Consider the following 18484-nt stretch of genomic DNA (forward strand, 5'->3'; position numbering starts at 1 on the left):
ATCAAGGAGATTCGGGAAAATTATTAAAAGACTTGAAAGGGGGCAGCCTGGGTGGCTCAGGGGTTTAGTCCCACCTTCAGCCCAGGGTGTGATCCTGGGGTCCCGGGATCGAGTCCCACGTCGGGCTCCCTGCATGGAGCCTGCATCTCCCTCTGCCTGTGTCTCTGCTTCTCTCTCTCTCTCTCCTCTCTGTGTTTCTCATGAATAAATAAATAAATAGTAAAAAAAAAAAAAAGACTTGAAAGGCTGGCAGGGGTATAGGTCTGATGTAGGAAGAAAGCAAGCCTGTACTATTTAAAGCTTTTGTGGGTGGGTGCTGTGGAGCAACAGCATGTGGGCCAAGGAGAAAAGGTTGTCTGTTTAGATAAATATAGGAAGAATTAAATTGAAAGGATCTTCCAAAGAATCCTGCATATTGCCTTGGATCAATAGATATGAATCAAACTTGTACTAACAAGAAGAAAGAGAACTGTCAAACAGAGCCACATATTCGATTTTCTTGCAGCTTAGGAGAATTGTGGTATAACCAGAAAGCTGGAAAAAAGAAAAAAAACGACATTAATTTTTCAGTCTGAATAAAGATCATCAGTGCTGCTCCAGTTGATAAAGAAATAATCAAACAGGCTGGAGGCACCCAGAGTGTAAGAGTGGGTGCCTGGTGAGGGATGGTTCTGCAGGTACATAGGTGAGATTTAATGTCGTGGAGGTTGGAAGGGAAGGAGAGAGGGGTTGACTCTGGAAAGGGATGAATACAGAGAACCAGAGAGAATACCAGAACAGAGCCGGGGATGCTTTCAACATGACGGAATAGGTTGCTTACAGTAAAAGACAATGTGGGGGTAAGATGACCTGTGCCAGGAGAGAGAGCTGGGGTGTGGGAGTGGATGCCCGGAGAGCCCAGTGTGGACCAAGACAGTCAGTATAATGGGCAGTGACAGGCCACGCGATTTCAGCAGAGGCACCTTGTACCTGTAGAAAATCGGTGTTAGTAGATGAGAGAGAGAACTCCTGTCCCAGGCATTTGGAGAGGGAAGATATGCAAAGAGGCAATAGGCACAGAACAAAAACACAGAAAACTTGCACCCCAGCTTGAAGAACACTGACAGGTCAATCCTTTGTCTGTGGCTTTTCCCTTAATGTGGGGGTGACCTGAGCTTCTGGGAAGACAGACAAAAAGGTCTGTACACACAACCTGAGTAGACATGTAGAGAGAGTTACTCCATGTTTTCTTCATAGATACCTACTTCTGTGGAGTTAGTGCAGGAATGAGTGGGATTTGAGCCTGTTCTGGAGCATAATCCTGTCCAGTGGGTTGTGTTTCTGTGAAGTGCTCCTCCACACAGAACAAAGCAAGTACTTCATCATTTTTAGAAACTTTGTGAAGAGGGAAGATGGACCCAAAGATCAGCTAAGCTTGTGCTTTCAAATACTCTTAGCTCTTGAGCATGTGTCTCATGCTTCAGCAACACTGGTTAAGTGGAAAAGAATGACTGAATCACTTACTTGTCTTAGTAAATTGAGGTCACTTCTCATCTTGGGCTTATTTTTGCTACCAAGGCAACCTTCATGCTGACTTTGCAAATGGCCTATGTATTTTACAGATCTGTAACACATAAACTTCACTGCCAACTTGCTTCAAGCCTAGGTGGGAATATAAGACGAACACAAGTCTAGACTAAAAACTTTTCTTCAAGACATGAGCTTAACCAAAATGTAAACAAATATGAGCTAAAGAGGCTCCAATATTTAGCAGAAAAAGTATCAGGCACACAAAGACACGTGCCTTACTTTTCGCTTTACCATTAAAAAATATAAACTTAGGATTTCCTTTATCTGGGCTTTATAGCCTTCTCATCCATAAAAAAAAATAAGCTTGAGGGATGCCTGGGTGTCTCAATGGGTTAAGTGCCTGCCTTCGACTCAGGTCATGATCCTGGGATCCTGCAATCGAGCACTGTGTTGGGTTGCAGCTCAGTGTGGAATCTGTTTCTCCCTCTGCCTCTTTCCCTCCCCCCACCAATTCATGCACGCACACGCTCTCTCTCATAATTAATTAATTAATTAATTAATTAAAAAATAAGCTTGGGACAAGGATCCACCAAATCACTTCTGGTGCTAAAATTATATGATGCCATGCATTTGATGAATGCTGTCTTCACTAACTTCCAGGACAGACGAGAATGAATGGTATTGATAAGAATGATCCAAATGTAGCATGGATCTCTGTTGAGTGAGGTAATACATGTAGAAGCTTAGAAACTATTTCAGTTACCTCTTACCACCAATGTACAACTGACTGGGCACAGAACCTTCCAGAATCTAAATCATTGCCCCTCTTCCAGCAGGCTTCACAAGCTCTTATCATTGGCTCCATTGGGCTATTAAACACTTTTGATTTGGAAACAAACATAAGGATTCAAGTTAGATATATATCTAAATGTTTAATTCATCCACAATTCGTATTTATCAATGACCACTTCTGTCCCAAAAGAGTGTATTATTTGATCGTATAAACTTATAAAAGGAACTTGTCCACCAGCAAGGCATGTTTCTGTAAATCCAGAAAAAAAGTAGAACGACATGGTGAATTCATTGACAGGCATGGAGAGAAAAATATCCTCTTTCTGGGTCATGAGAGGTTGACTTCACTTTTGCTCCTTCAAAGAGAAATGAAGCCTGGCAGGCACCTTTATGTCGTTGCCCGTGGCCATGTGCATCCCAGCAGCAGCTGTCCGCTGGATCCTCCTGGTGTGGGATTTCTCCTTTGTGATCTCAGAAGTTCTACTTAGGACTATGAAATAGGTATTAGGTGAGCACAGTAAGATGGACATAGTTTTCTAATGAGCATATGCATGCATGTCTGCACACAGCTTGTGCACAGCAAAAACATGGTGTGATTATCTTGAATTTATATTTTTAGGACAGGCTTAAATAAAGCCCTCATGTGCAAATGTGAATGAAAGGAATATGAAGCGTGTGGTTGGCATTTCTGGACAACGAGGAACTTGCCCCACTTTATTCCTGATGAATTTAAATTAGGTGATTCCCAGATTGGGAGGGGCCTCGTGGCGTTGTCCAAACATTCATCTGTTCTCGCCCAGCCTTGTCTGGCTCTGCTTCTGCAACTTGCCCTTACACTTCAGAGCCCGCCCCACAGTCGGTGGTGGAGGTGGCTTTTTCTGATGTTTTCTCAGGCAATCGCCTTTCTGTGCCAAGATAGGAATGTTCTTTGGCTACTTGCCCAGATTTTTCAGGGAGTTAGCAGTACTTCTGTATATGCATGAGGTGGTCAAGAGGTACAGTCAGAATAAGAATAAATACAATACACTCTCTACAGAGTTGGTACAGTCTATGTGCATTGTGCTAATCGATCAACTTTAGCTGCAACTTTGTCCTTTCTATGAGCCTGGCACTTGGGGAGATAGGTGTACGATGACCATTTGCATTGAGCTCTGTGTCTCATGTCAGTTCCAACTAGCAGAGAAAACAACTGCTTGGCCACAGGGCAACTCTCTAAGACATTGTTGCCCTATGATTATTGCTGTTCTTTTCCTCACAGTGCCATGGAAATGGATATTCTTCATGAAGATGCAGAGGTGATCCTTCATGGTCAGATGTCTGGGTCACATAAAACGCATGTTTCCCATCGAGTTACCCATGCAGCGTTACTGGAGAAGTTAGAAAGGACACTAATCACCTGACGCTTGAAGGTATTGTTTCAGAAACGAATCTATTGTTTTTTTCCTTCTCATGGTAAAAAACTTATGTTCCAAAGCTTGCAGACGTATATATTTTCTGATGAGACCTCTGCCTTCATTCTTTAGTATGCTTGATGTTAAAGGCCTTAGTAATATCCACATACTGCCAACTAAAGTTGGTTATTCTAAATAAATCTAAAGTGTGATCCTACAACCTATTACAATTTTGGAGGAAGGTTCTTTCTGTGGTACTCCATGCAAAGATTCTTTCTATTTCTTTCTTTTTTTAAATTTTTAAATTTTTTATTTTTTAGATTTTATTTATTTATTCATGGGAGACACAGAGACGCAGGCAGAGACGCAGGCAGTCTGAAGCAGGCTCCATGCAGGGAGCCCAACGTGGGACTCGATCCTGGATCCCAGGATCAGGCCCTGGGCTGAAGGCGGCGCTAAACCGCTGAGCCACCAGGGCTGCCCCTTTTTTTTTTTTAAGATTTTATTTATTTATTCAAGAGAGACATGGAGAGAGAGAGGCAGAGACACAGGCTGAGGGAGAAGCAGGCTCCATGCAGGGAGCCCGATGTGGGAATATGGAATGAAGTCTTTGCAAAAAAATTATGTGTATGTACATGTACACACATACACACACATGTATGATACACACATACATATGTATCATGGCTGCATTTTTAGTATAGAAGTAATCTACAGCCCTAAAATTTCTCAACTCAGCAGATACTATAAGGATGTGATCATTGTAAGCCCACTTTTATAGGAAATAGAAGAAAACAGGTATATAAGTCAAGGAGAGTCTAGCCTTAGGGACATGAGTCACCTCCTTTCTAGTTATGTGATCCAATTTTAACCTCTGTGAGCTTTAATCACTTCATCTGAACAACTGAAAAAGAGATTATATGCAGAGACTTGGAGACAGCAAAATTCAGCGAATGCTCATTTACTTTATTCCTGTGTGTGTATGGCACTTCTGACCTTTCTGAAGATGTCGTGTGTTAAGACACACACACCTTTGGCCACTGAGGTCCAGCCATATATTCATGTCAGCTGCAGAGTTACTCATGGGCTCAGTGTTGTGTAATGAGTACCAGCTCTGCTCCCAGCTCCCAGCAGAGGTTACTAAGTATTACCCCCAGTTATCAAAGAAGTATAATCCACGTTTCCCAAATTATGAATGCAGCATCAGCCCAGACATTGTCATTGTTGCTTCTGGGTTTTCTTCACGTAAATGTGTTCCTTTGTTCACCTGGGCAGTTGGGAAGCCAAATGGAGTGGAGGCAAGCCCAAGAGTTATGTGAGAGATGGTATCACACTGTTTTCATAGGGAAACGCAGGCCCTAAGCCCACTCCTAGACATGAATGAAATCACTGTGGTTTCAGAAGGCTTTTTCTCACTAAAGGGGAGCTTTGTTTGTTTTGTGTTCATGCTGTATTTCACATTTGTTGAGCAGTGAGCTGTGTTTTTGCTCCTGTACCTGATACCCTGCTGTTTGTAAAGGTGTTCAAGAGAGCAACATAACCTTGTGTATTTGTGTGTCTAGAGGGGCCCAAGGTTTCTGCTAGATTCATCTCTTCAAGGCTGGTTCGAGGAGGTTGGGGAGCTTTTTCAGTCTTTATGCCCCAGCTCTGAGTGAAGGCCTTCCACACAGTGTCTTTGTGACAGGCAAGAGGGAGTATGCCTTTTATTCCTCGTTGGAGCAAAGAGCAAATGTAGAAAGAGGGGTCAGAGACCTGAGGAGGCTTGTCACAAGGCATAGGAAGGTGGAGGTCACCTGCTTCTGTTTAACAAGCTGCTGCGGCATTTCCAGCCAGGCATGTCAGAGCCCCAGCACTAATCAGAGCCCCTCAGCCTCTCGGGGTGGGTATTAAAGGGACAGGACAGTCCCCAGGTAGCTTGTAATTTGAGCCAGTTTGATCCATGGAATCATCCTGCGCTCTTCAGTAGAGTGTGCAAGGCATACTACGGGGGAAAGAGATGGTACCGATCAGAGCTGGCCTTGCTTGGTGCTCAGTGGACACGACTACTTTCATGGCAGTGCAAAACCAAACCAAACAAACACCAAATTGGTCTGGTCTGGCATTTTCTTGGTCGAGAGTGTTGTGTTCCAGAAAGTACCACAGGACTATAAATAGTAACCAATGGCGGTACTTTTCTCCTATTTGCAAACAGCATTCTGAGGAAATGGGAAACCATAGGTTTTTGTTGTTTGTTGTTTTCGGCACCCCTCCCCTGTGACTGGGGTTGGCCGACTAGCGCCTCTGCACCAAAGCTGGGCCACCACCACCTGTTTTGTAAATAAAGTCTTGTTGGCCAGCAGCCATGGCCACTGGGGGATGAGCAGTCTGTGGCTGCATTGCAATACAGCGGCAGATTTGAGTTCTTATCACATCCTTTGGCCCACAATATAGCTGAAAATATTTATTATCTGGTTCTTTGCAGAAAAATTTGCCCACCACCTCAAAGACCCTCATTGTAAGGGTTACCATTTCACTGACTGTTAACATGACTTCGTCCTTGGCCTCAGAACCTCACCTGGCCTCTCTGTACCAAAATATCTTTTACTAGGCACATGTGGCGGTATGGTACTTGGTGCCATAACCATGGCTGCCAAAACCAAAGAGCTGAGTTTTAAATTTTATTTAGTTTTAATTAATTTAAGTTTAAATAGTTACATATGGATAACGGATACTCCATTGGGTGCATGAAAGAGTGCTGTGCTTGCATCACCAGCCACGACTGATTCTCAGGTTTTTATTGTGAAACACATACACACACATTGTGCTGAAGCATAATTATACCATTTTTATTGAATGTATGTCAGATGATTCAGGATTTCAGTCTCCTTTTGAGTTTGTCTTAATGTTTATAAAGGAATGTGTATAATCTAAATCTAGAAATTTTGAGTATAATATAGTTAACCTGCCTGGTTCATTTCTAGGGTCAGTTATGTGTGCTTTATTATTTTTACTTCTTGCTAGGTCAAATTTCTAGAAGGCTGTCATTCTCATCTTTCTTTCTTTCTTTCTTTCTTTCTTCTTTCTTTCTTTCTTTCTTTCTTTCTTCTTCTTTCTTTCTTTCTTTCTTTCTTCTTTCTTCTTTCTTTCTTTCTTTCTTTCTTTCTTTCTTTCTTTCTTTCTTTCTTTCTTTCTTCTTTCTTTTTAACGATTTTAGTTATTTAAGAGCAAGAGGGGAGAAGGCAGAGGGAGAGAAAGAAGTAGACTCCCCACTGAGCAGGGAGCCTGATGCAGGGCTTGATCCTATGGCCCTGAGATCATGACCTGAGCTGAAGGCAGGTGCTCAACCTACTGAGCCACCCAGGTGCCCCGTCCTTACCTTTTTTGGAAAAGATCCAGCATTTAGCTCTTTTATTTCTTTGTCTTCTGTTTTATTAGTTTATGCTTTATTATTACCATCCTTGTACTTTGTTGACCTATTTCTTAGACTTTATTTCCTTAAATGCTTGGTTTGAGTTCTTGACACAAGAACTTTAAACAATCGTTTTTCCTAGTATATGCATTTTAGGTTCAACTTTTCTGTGTCCTTGTCGTTGATAGTATCAATTTGACTGGTATGGGATTCAGCTTTCTTTTTAATTGTCCTGCTTGGGATTGACTGATCTTTCTTTCTTTCTTTTTTAAAGATTTTATTTATTTATTCATCAGAGACACACACACACAGAGAGAGACAGAGGCAGAGACACAGGCAGAGGGAGAAATAGGCTCCATGCAGGGAGCCCGATGTGGAACTCGATCCTGGGACTCCAGGATCACGCCCTGGGCCAAAGGGAAGCACTCAATCGCTGAGCCACCCAGGCGTCCCCTTGACTGATCTTTCTAATTCTGAAAATTTGTGCTTTTCATCAAACCCCAAGAAAAAAAAATCTCCTTGTGTTCCATTGAATTTATGTGGGACATTATCATTCAGTCAGCGAACTCTAAAAAGTCTATTTAATTTCCATACTTCTTTACCTGTCTGCAGTCCATGGTGGCTGCTTTTTGTACATCCGTGTTATGATTCCTAGTATTCTCTTCAGCTCTCTCAATCTGCCTGTAATCCTACCATTGATTTTTGAAATTTCAACTATCTGTTTTACTTTCCTTCCATTTTTAAAGTTCTACCAGATATTTTCTCAAAAATCTGCCTGGCCATTTTTATCTCATTCCTTACACATTTGTTGATTCCTTCTGTTTTTAAAAATATATTTAATATATACTTATTTCATATTCTGCTTTGACAGTCTCAAAGTCTGATATCTTTTGGGTTTAAATCCTCTTGTTTGATTCTAGTGTGTATCCCACATGGTGGGTAGAATTTGTATATTTTATGATTTTTTTATTATAATTCTTTTTTCATTTGGATCTAACTGTAGAATTTTTATGAGGCTTGCCTGGAGGGCACCTCCCCCCAGGAGAATTTATGTTTGCTGCTGATGCCTTGGAACATTTCAGAACTAAAGGTTTCTTTCAACAGAATTTCTTTTTGGTGCTTCTCTGGCCATTCCTGCCTGAGGTCAGCTTGTTTGTTTTTAATATATGAAGTCTTAAGGCAGTATTTTTTAGTGGTTTGTGTATTTGTTTGGAATTTTTCTGGAGGGTACATGTTTATTGTTACTGTTGTTCTTGACCTTTATGTCGACCCAGAGAGCAGCTCGTCAGTCACTTAGGACCAAGCTGCACAAAGGAGGTAGGCATGCTGTGTAGCATGATGGTCACTATCCTGGATGAAATTATTTGCTTCTCCTGCAGTGTGAGAAGACAGATGTGTAAGGACGTTGTGCTAATGTAAAAAAAGCCGAAAGTCCGCCCTCTCAAGCACTGCCTTCCCCATACACACATACGCCTTTATAATCACCTGGCATGTGTGAGTACAGCATATTTTGTTTGCTAAATGCATGTATCAGTAACATAATCAATTCATCTAAACTAGATGAGCTACTGTGTCCTGAATAAATGGTTCCTGGTGAGATTGTTCATAAGTTTCCCAATATTTGGAAAGCACAAAACAGTGAACAAGCAGTTTATTGGAGGGAGGGTATTTCATAAAAGTGGCTTGGAACCTGCAAACTGAGAAATCTGTTTGTAAACTATATCTAGTTGGTGTGAAGGATCAGATGTGGAGACAGAAAAATTTGTGCTCCTTTTAGAGACCTGATTTAGAATATAGACTAGTATCCAGACTACTTTAAAACGTTGATATGGTCAGCCTGGGGCACGTTGAACACCTTCTACCCTGACAGTTTTTCTGTAGTCAAATGGCACTGGGTTTGCAGAATAAAGATGACTTTGCTTGTCTGTACAAAAGCAAGTTTTCATAAATGTTAATGCTGGGCAGTCACAATTTTTTTTTATCATTCTCAAGCTTAGAAAGGTATCACATAATTACTTTTTTGTTTGCATACTTCAATCCAGGATATGGACGGATAGATGAAATTTATCAGAACAGCCTATATGTCTGGAGAGATTTTCTTTTCCTATTAAGCGCTAAATTCTAGTTACAAAATTAATATATCTGGTCTTTGGAAATTTGCCAGATTACAAATGCAACAAATTTGTATTTGAGTTGACAAATCCATCTTCTTTTTGTATTTTTGGTGAAAACTAATTTAGGGACCACAGATGAATCTGACAATGTTGTGTGTGTTGTTTCTTTTCCTGCTTGTCCTGAATTAACACTGTCTGGTGACTGATACTCAGAGCATGGCTGGGTAGGAGTTCACGCCTTAGGTACTTGGCTACACTGTGCCCAGGTTTGACACTAAGACTCAGTACTTTTAACAAGTTCTCCAATTGTTTCTTATCATCATGCAAGTCAGGAAAACCCTCATTTAGGGAATTCACTCTCCATTAACCACACACTCAATTTACAAAATGACCTAAGCGCTTGTGGAAATAATTTTTTTTGCATTAAACACCAGAGTCAAGATGCTAACTAAATATATTTGGCCTTTGAAGATTTGCAAATTCTCCTAGAATAAGAATTCATAAATGATCTTCTCATTTGTATATATAATGTTGAAACTTGTGTTTTTAATCATTCTTAATCATTTGTATTTTTTTCATTTGTGTTTTTTAAAAGATTTATTTATTTCAGAGAGAAAGAGTGTGTGTGATTGGGGGGTACAGGGAGAGGGAGAGAGACAGACTCCCTGCTGAGTGCAGAGCCTGACTCAGGGCTCAATCCCATGACCTGAGCCGAAACCAAGAGTCGAATACTCAACCAGCTGAGCTACCTGGGTGTCCCTCAATCCCTTGTTTTAAATTTCTTACCCACATGAGACAAGAAAACGCGCCTTCCTAATTAGAATTTTGTGATCCTCGTTAAGCACGTTTTGCATTGGCTTATAAGTCTCCCTGTGTCCTTGCTGTGTCCAAGACATAGACATGGATAGCTCAGGTCTAGGGCTGTCTGTGTTCCTTGGCTCATTGTCATCAAGTCACTGGCTGGATGAGTGACTAGGGGTAACATGTATAATCTCATAGAGTCTCATTTCCCTCTTCTGTGATGTGAAGGAAATAATTCCTCTGATCATAATGGGGTGATACTAAAGTAGGGTGATGTATGTAAATGCTTCCATGGTGTTTAGTTTTCAAGAAATTATGCTATCTCTGATTGTTATGGGGAACATTGGAAAATTTTCATGTAGATGATCATCACTGTTACCATTAGAAGACGTAGCAGTTACCTGTGAAGATGACAGGATGGGAGTTGTATATAAAATATACATACAAAATAAAATAAAGTATGCGTACAACTCAACACATATTAGACACACATGTGTCTATTTTGTGCCAGTACCAGAACTTTTGCAGAAAGTATTGGAGTAAACAGCAGAGCGATGAATTTATGACACTGGGACCCTTTAAACATCTTCCTTCTCACCAGTAGGAACATTTTGTTCTAGGCCACTTTTGATATATGAGTTCTTAACAGTGATCGAGTAATAGTAAATATTGTTAATCTGTTTTACTTTTTGTTTGAAAGATAGATAAAAAGGTAATGACAGAACAACATGGAAAATGAATAGGTGTATTCATAAGGTGGTTATGTCTGGTAAGAGCCTACCTAAAAATGCATGAGAACATACCACAGTCCTGATTTTGGGTAGACCAGATAATATGGCAACAAAATAACTAAACTGATTTTTAAAATGCCAAAGGATGGAACACCTGGGTGGCTCAGCGGTTGAGCATCTACCTTTGGCTCGGTGCGTGATGCTGGGGTCCAAGATTGAGTCCCGTATCAGGCTCCATTCAGGGATCCAGTTTCTCCCTCTGCTTGTGTCTCTGGCTCTCTTTCTCTGTCTCTCATGAATAAATAAATAAAGCCTTTAAAAAAAAATGCCAAAGATAAGAGTAAATAGATAAAATGTCAAAGGTAAATGGCAAAAAGCAATTGGATACACACATGTAAAAAATCAAATACAAATGCGTCACTATTTTTTGGCAAAAATTAGAATATTTAAGTGAGCTCAAAAAGATTTGTACAAGGAAGTTCATTGCTTAGTTTCTCATTTTTTGGTAGGAAAAACTCATACATCTATCAGTAGATGATAGTAAGTGGGGAACAGATCCATAATATGTGATACAATAAATGTAACATTTAAAAGTAATTCACGGGGATCCCTGGGTGGCTCAGCGGTTTGGCACCTGCCTTTGGCCCAGGGCGCAATCCTGGAGGCCCGGGATCGAATCCCACGTCGGGCTCTGGGTGCATGGAGCCTGCTTCTCCCTCCTCCTGTGTCTCTGCCTCTCTCTGTCTCTTTCTTTCTGTATCTCTCATGAAAATAAAATAAAATAAAATAAAATAAAATAAAATAAAATAAAATAAATAAAATAAAATAAAATAAAATAAAAGTAATTCACTATACATGTGAAAAGCTATCAATTAAGAGCAAAATAAAAACCAAGTTGTAGGGAGAAGATTAACTATGTACCATTCATGGTCACTGAAGATGCATGGATCACTGTACTCTTTATGAGACACTTATGTCTGAGAACTTTCTTTAGAAGAGTCTGGCTACGCATTACATTCTATTCTTTTCTTTTCTTTCTTTCTTTCTTTCTTTCTTTCTTTCTTTCTTTCTTTCTTTCATCTTTTCTTTCTTTCTTCTTTCTTCTTTCTTTTTTATTTTATTTTTATCTATTTAGTTGAGAGAGAAGGAGCACAACTGGGGGATGGAAAGAGTGAGAAGCAGGCCCCTGCTGAGCAGGGAGCCCAACGCAGGGTTCAATCCAAGGACCCAGGATCATGACCTGAGTCAAGGTCAGATGCTTAACCCACTGAGCCACCCAGATGCCCCTATGCATCAGATTCTTGGTGGTAGTTACAAGGAGAAAGAGTACAAGTGACAGGACAGGATGTTGTCATGGGTGACTTCATCTTTATGTGAAATGTTTCATGCTCTTTTCAAATGAGCTGAAACAAGTGACTCCTATTGTTAATTCTGGGTGACATATACAGGGACATTTGTTTAAATATGTTTTATACCCTGTTTTATTAGAAATAATAAAGCACCCCTGTTATTAATTCTAGGTGACATATACATGGACATTTGTTTATGTATGTTTTATACTTTATTTTCTTTTATTAGAAATAATAAAGTAGGCCTTCAATAAATTAAAAGTAGAGTCCTAGAAGATGATGTTATTATTTAGAGAAAAGCACCCATGTATTTCAAGAGGAAATGTTTCTTGGAAAATTAGACTTTTTTAATTTTTTTATTTATTTTTTTTACTAATCTAGAGAAAAGACATATCTTTTCATTCCTAGGTCATGTAAATATAATCAGATCACAGCCAATTAAATCCTATATGTGATTTTTTTTTTCTGTGAGAGAATTGAACCATCAGAAATCTCACAGCATATTGATTGCCAGCATGAGATACTGAAATTCCTTCTCGAGTCCAGCAGCTTGCAAAGAGCTGCAGCAGGTGTCAGCATCTGTTTGATGTACTTTGTAGATTGTGGCGCACCATGATTTTGGTGCAGTCAGAAAATAATGGAGCATCTGGGAATAAAACTGTCCATCATATTCCCTCAAGATTTTTTTTTAAAGATTTTATTTATTTATTCATGAGAGACACAGAGAGAGAGTCAGAGACACAGGCAGAAGGAGGAGCAGGCTCCATGCAGGGAGCCCAATGTGGGACTCAATCCCGGGTCTCCAGGATCACGCCCTGGGCCGAAGGCAGATGCTCAACTGCTGAGCCACCCAGAGGTCCCTCCCTCAAGATTTTCACGGAGAAGTAGGTAGTGTTATCCCAGCACAAAACATCTCTTCCTCCCAGCTATTCACAGCAGTCAGCTTTGAATAGTAAGAAAGGAGGGACATAACCATAACTTTAACAAAGTTACTATAATGAAAATTAAAACCAGACGAAGCACCTTTTTAATTCACTCTGTTTTGAAATATTGCAAATTGTCATATGATGACTGTGTTGTTTCCTGGATGAATCTTTGGTTTTTATAATCATCTTTTAATCAGGTAGAATGATCACTGTCCATATATAGGGTGCAAAATAAACTACATTTTCATGCTCACTTATAGTTCTGGTATTTTCTTTTTTTTTTTTAAGTTTTCATTTTAATTGCAGTTAGTTAACATACAGTGTACTATTTAGTTTCAGGTATAAAATATAGTGATTCAGCACTTCCATGTATCACCGGTGCTCATCACAACAAGTGCACTCCTTCATCGCCATCATCTGTTTAACACCACCCCCCCATCAGTGTGCTCTGTGTAGTTAAGAGTCTGTTTCTCGGTTTGTCTCTCTTCTTATCCCTCTTTTCTTCCTTTTGCTCATTTGTTTCTTTAATTCCACATATGAGTGAAATCATATGGTATTTGTCTTTTTCTGACTGACTTATTTTGCTTAGCATCATACTCTCTAGTTCCACCCATGTCTTCGCAAACGACAAGGTTTCAGTCTTATTTTCATGGCTGAGTAACATTCCATTGTGTATATATTCCATACCTTCTTTACCTATTCATCAGTTGATAGACACTTAGATTGTTTCTGTAAATTGGCTTTTGTAGATAATGCTGCTATAAACATTGAATCAGCATTTTTGTATTCTTTGGGTAAATACCCAGTAGCATGATTGCTGAATCATGGGGTAGATAGTTCTATTTTTAACTTTTTGGAGAACCTCCATACCATTTTCCACAGTGGTTGTACCAGTTTGCATTCCCACCAACAGTACAAGAATGTTCTTTTTTTTCTTTACATCCTTGCTAACATTTGTTGTTTCTTGTGTTTTTTATTTTAGTTATTCTGACAGGTGTGAGGTGGTATTTTCTTGCGGTTTTGATTTGCATTTCATGATGATTAGTGATGTTAAGCATCTTTTCATGTGTCTATTGGACACGAATAGACATTTCTTATCTTCTACCCATTTTTCAGTTATCCAGTTTGGTTTTTGGATGTTAAGTTTTATAAGATCTTTATATATTTTGGATACTAACCCTTTATCAGATATGTAATTTGCATATATCTTCTTCCATTCCATAGATTACCTTTTAGTTTTGTTGATCATTTTCTTCACTGTGCAGAAGCTTTTTATTTTGATGAAGCCTTAGTAGTTTATTTTTTATTTTGTTTCCTTTGCCTCAAGACTCAAATATGAAAAAAAGTTACTGTGGCCAACATCAAAGACTTGTACTTGTGTTCTCTAGGATTTTAGTGGTTTCTCATTTAGGCCTTTAATCCATTTTGAATTTATTTTTGTGTATGGTGTAAGAAAGTGGTCCAGTTCCATTCTTTTGCCTATAGCTGTTCAGTTTTCCCAACACAATTTGTTGAAGAGACTGTCTTCTTCCTAGGGGATAGATATGCTTTCCTACTTTGTTGAAGATTAAATGATCACATAGTTGTGGGTTTATTTTTGAGGTTTCTATTTTTTTTAACCATTTTTAAAAAAAGATTTATATATTTATTTATTCATGAGAGAGACAGAGAGAGAGAGAGAGAGGCAAAGACACAAGCAGAGGGAGAAGCAGGCTCCATGCAGGGAACCTGACATAGGACTCAATCCCGGGTCTCCAGGATCATGCCCTGGGCCGATGGTGGTGCTAAACCGCTGAGCCACCCAGGCTGCCCTATTCTTTTTTTTTTTTTTTTTTAACCTGTGTGTCTATTTTGTGCCAGTACCAAACCATCATGGTCACTATAGCTCTGTAAAATGACTTGAAGTCTGGAATTGTGATGCCTCCAGCTTTGCTTTTCTTTTTCAAGATTACTTTGTCTATTTGAGGTATTTAATGGTTCCATATGAGTTTTAGGATTGCTTGTCCCAGCTCTATGAAAAATGCTGATGGTATTTTAATAGGGATTACATTAAATTTCTTTGGATAGTATGGACATATTAACAATATTTGTTCTTCCAATCCATGAGCATGGAATGTCTTTCCATTCCTTTGTATCTTCCTCAATTTCCTTCATCGGTGTTTTATAGTTTTCGAGTACAGGTCTTTCACTCTTCTGCAGTTCATTACTGCTGTATAGAAATTACATACTTTTTTCAATGGTAGTTGACATTTATTATACAAGGCTCTTACATTTCTTGGATTCTTGCTTCTGAATCTCTATCTGCCTGAACGATTTAACCACATATCTACTTATTCAAATTACAGTTACAACAGTTGACTGTAACCCCCAGTTATGGCAGACCACTCACCCCCAGCACTGGCTGTGAGCCAAGTGTTCTTGACGCTTCATCACACATGCTTGCTGGTATGTGCATCTGCACATTTCTGAATACCTGCTCAACTATTAGCTGTGTGAGGGCAGGGTTCGTGTTATGTTACTTATTCTAGACCAGTACTTAGGACAGTAGCTAACCCATGGTAGACCATCAGTGTGCAAATGTGAAATGATTGAACAACACATTAATGTTTTATAAAGAGCTTGAGAAGAGAAGTGGAAAACCATCAATCAAGCCAAGTTCAAATAGGTAACTTAAGACATGAAGACATGGCTGAATTTGGGTATAGGAGATACAAAGGGCTAGTCAAAAGCATATTTTAAAAATTTTACTATAAAAATTTTAAACACAAAAGTTAAGTAATGTAGTGGTATAGTAATTTCCCATCACTCAGCTTTGATACATAGGTACTCATGGCCAGTTTTGCACCATCAGCACCTCCTGTCCCTCCATTTTGGGTTATTTTGAAGCCAACTCCATAGTTGCATTTCAGTGTTTATCTCTAGAATATCAGAATCCTTTATTAAGAGTCAGGTGACTGTGTGACTTTGGAGAGTAGGCTAGGGCCTTTGAGCTGTTTTGTGAGAGACATGGATTGGCTGATCAACAGACAACAGATACGGCCCAGAGAGAGTGTGCCCGGAGTGAAAAGATTAATTGGACAAAGGAAGTGCATCGCATTGATCAGAGGGACAGAGCACATTGCTTACTTATTGAAAGCTTGTTCCCCTAGGAGATGCTTTCATGACTGCAGTCTTAGCTTATTGCCATAGCCTCTTCATCAAGAGAGTATTTTCCACACACCACAATTACATTAGATAAAACCCTATTTTGTCATTTTCTGTTTGTGACAAACAAAGGTCTTGGGCAGATCAGAATAGAGATAAGGCAGCCAGGAAACTCTGTTTGTCCAGGACAAGTTCAAGATTTGCTCTTTGTCCAAGAGTAATGCCTGAATATAAACTCATTCTGTTTAATGTCCAGACTTGAGTCATCTGGTATCCCTAGTTGTCGCTGTCTAAAACTAGGTTGGAAGCTAAACTGATTATGGGTCATTGTCCCAGATGGAAATGCATCGGCTAGTCACCGTGAGGAGACAGGATTTGCAGAGAAGCCACTGGTCAAAATTAGCTATTTCAAGGACTCAGACAAGTCAGTAAAGGAGTCCAAAAATACTGCCAATAATTTGGGGTCCTCTGATTCCAGCTTTGAGGACCATTTTTCTCTTCCCTACATTTGTGCATCCTGCTTACAGAGTCAGAAATAAGCTGTCAGTATGTCCTGGGGTCCTGAATGAGTCTTCTCTGGGGCCAGGACTGTTTATTTCAGCCTAGAGATACTACGTGTCTACGGAATTCTTCCATTTCAAACATGTCTGTGCTCAAGTGAGCAGGACTAAATTTTCAAAAGACATTGTCATCTCCTTGACAGCAGAGAGCTTTAGGGACAGGTGATGATTTCATGAGTATATGCATCAGTTGTTCTGCTTGTATGCAAACTCATCAAATTGTATACATTAAACTCATGCAGTTCTTTATGTATCAGTTACACTTTAATAAAGATATTTAAAAACAGTGACAAGAAAGAAGAGTAACATTAAAAGAAGGCAGAAGGAAGTAGGGTTTCCTGATAGAGTCCTTTTTATTCTTTTTTAAAGATTGTATTTATTTATTAATGAGAGACATAGAGAGGCAGAGACATAGGCAGAGAGAGAAGCAGGCTCCCCACAGGAAGTCTGACTCGGAACTCAATCCCAGGACCCCTGGATCACAACCTGAGTCAAAGGCAGACGCTCAACCACTGAGCCACCCAGGTGTCACTGATAGAGTACTTCAAAGATACAGTAGTTACATTTATGTGCAGGGTTCTAGGGTTGAGACAAAGCCTGGGGATGTTTTTACTAGTCATTGCTACACCTAAAGGCAAAAAGTAGGATAGTGTGTCTGATAGTGAAACCATGAAGTATAAAAATATTATAGAAGTGGGATTGGTAGGCACTGCCCGTAGATCTGCTTCAAAGAACAAGAAACATTGGAAAAGAGAAGATGAATCAGTGAGGTCTGTCAAACCACAGTGCTGGAGAGGTGAGAAGAAGGAAACTGATAGAAAGGAGGATTTTCCTGAGGGCCCTGGGAACATGTTGTGCAAATGATGAAGATTTTCAGTGAAGATGGTTTTGAATAGAGAGGAATGGATAAAGCCTCAGAGACGCAAGGCTAAAGTCCCTTAATCAGAGAGCTCTTTGCTTTCCTCATTTAGCAAGTGGACCAGCCTTAACACAATGGTGCAGAAGCCCACCCAGTCCTCTTTTGTAATTTTTTGTTACAACTCTTTTAGGAGGATGATGATTTTATGGAACCACAATTTGAACTAAAGCACAAGGAACTTTTATTTTTTATTTTTCTATTTCTTTTTTTTTTTAATTTTTTTTTTATTTATTTATGATAGTCACAGAGAGAGAGAGAGAGAGAGAGAGAGGCAGAGACACAGGCAGAGGGAGAAGCAGGCTCCATGCACCGGGAGCCCGATGTGGGATTCGATCCCAGGTCTCCAGGATCGCGCCCTGGGCCAAAGGCAGGCGCCAAACCGCTGCGCCACCCAGGGATCCCTATTTTTCTATTTCTTAATCTCTTGCCGCCTTACTTTAAGAAACAGATGTTTAATAGATACTCAGTGAGGGGCGCCTGGGTGGCTCAGTCGGTTAGGCATCTGCCTTCAGCTTGAGTCATGATCTTGGGGTCCTGGGATCAAGCCTTGAGTCAGGCTTCCTTCTCAGCAGGGAGTCTGCTTCTCCCTCTCCCTCTGTCGTCCCCCACACCCTGCTCATGTCTCAAATATATAAATATAACCTTGGAAAATAAAAATTAAAAAATAGGTGCTCAGTGAATAACTCTAGATGAAAGGCTCACTGACCCTTACCAGGGTCTCATAACTGTAAAGTATTTTCATTTTGTTCTGCTACCCATCATGGTGGCTTAAGCATTTATCACATTAATTTATGATTTAGTTCAGATGGCTACATATTTATGTATTCAGATTTATATACTGCATATATATAACTGTATAT

General features: G+C 39.8%; 1 long non-coding RNA gene across 2 annotated transcripts in view; it reads left to right on the forward strand.

Annotated features, from left to right (window-relative positions):
• Positions 1-18484, forward strand: part of LOC112652550 (uncharacterized) — a 141990-nt gene that overhangs the window by 98499 nt on the left and 25007 nt on the right. Inside the window, exons 4-5 of one of the 2 annotated variants that reach the window (XR_007409443.1) lie at positions 3560-3710; positions 4013-6632. This is a non-coding gene — a long non-coding RNA (uncharacterized LOC112652550). Of the gene's footprint in view, positions 1-3559; positions 3711-4012; positions 6633-18484 lie in introns of those variants that run through there. The other variant, XR_007409441.1, reaches the window with a different exon arrangement.

Source organism: Canis lupus, chromosome X (genome assembly GCF_003254725.2).
Source record: "Canis lupus dingo isolate Sandy chromosome X, ASM325472v2, whole genome shotgun sequence".
Lineage (NCBI taxonomy): Eukaryota > Metazoa > Chordata > Mammalia > Carnivora > Canidae > Canis > Canis lupus.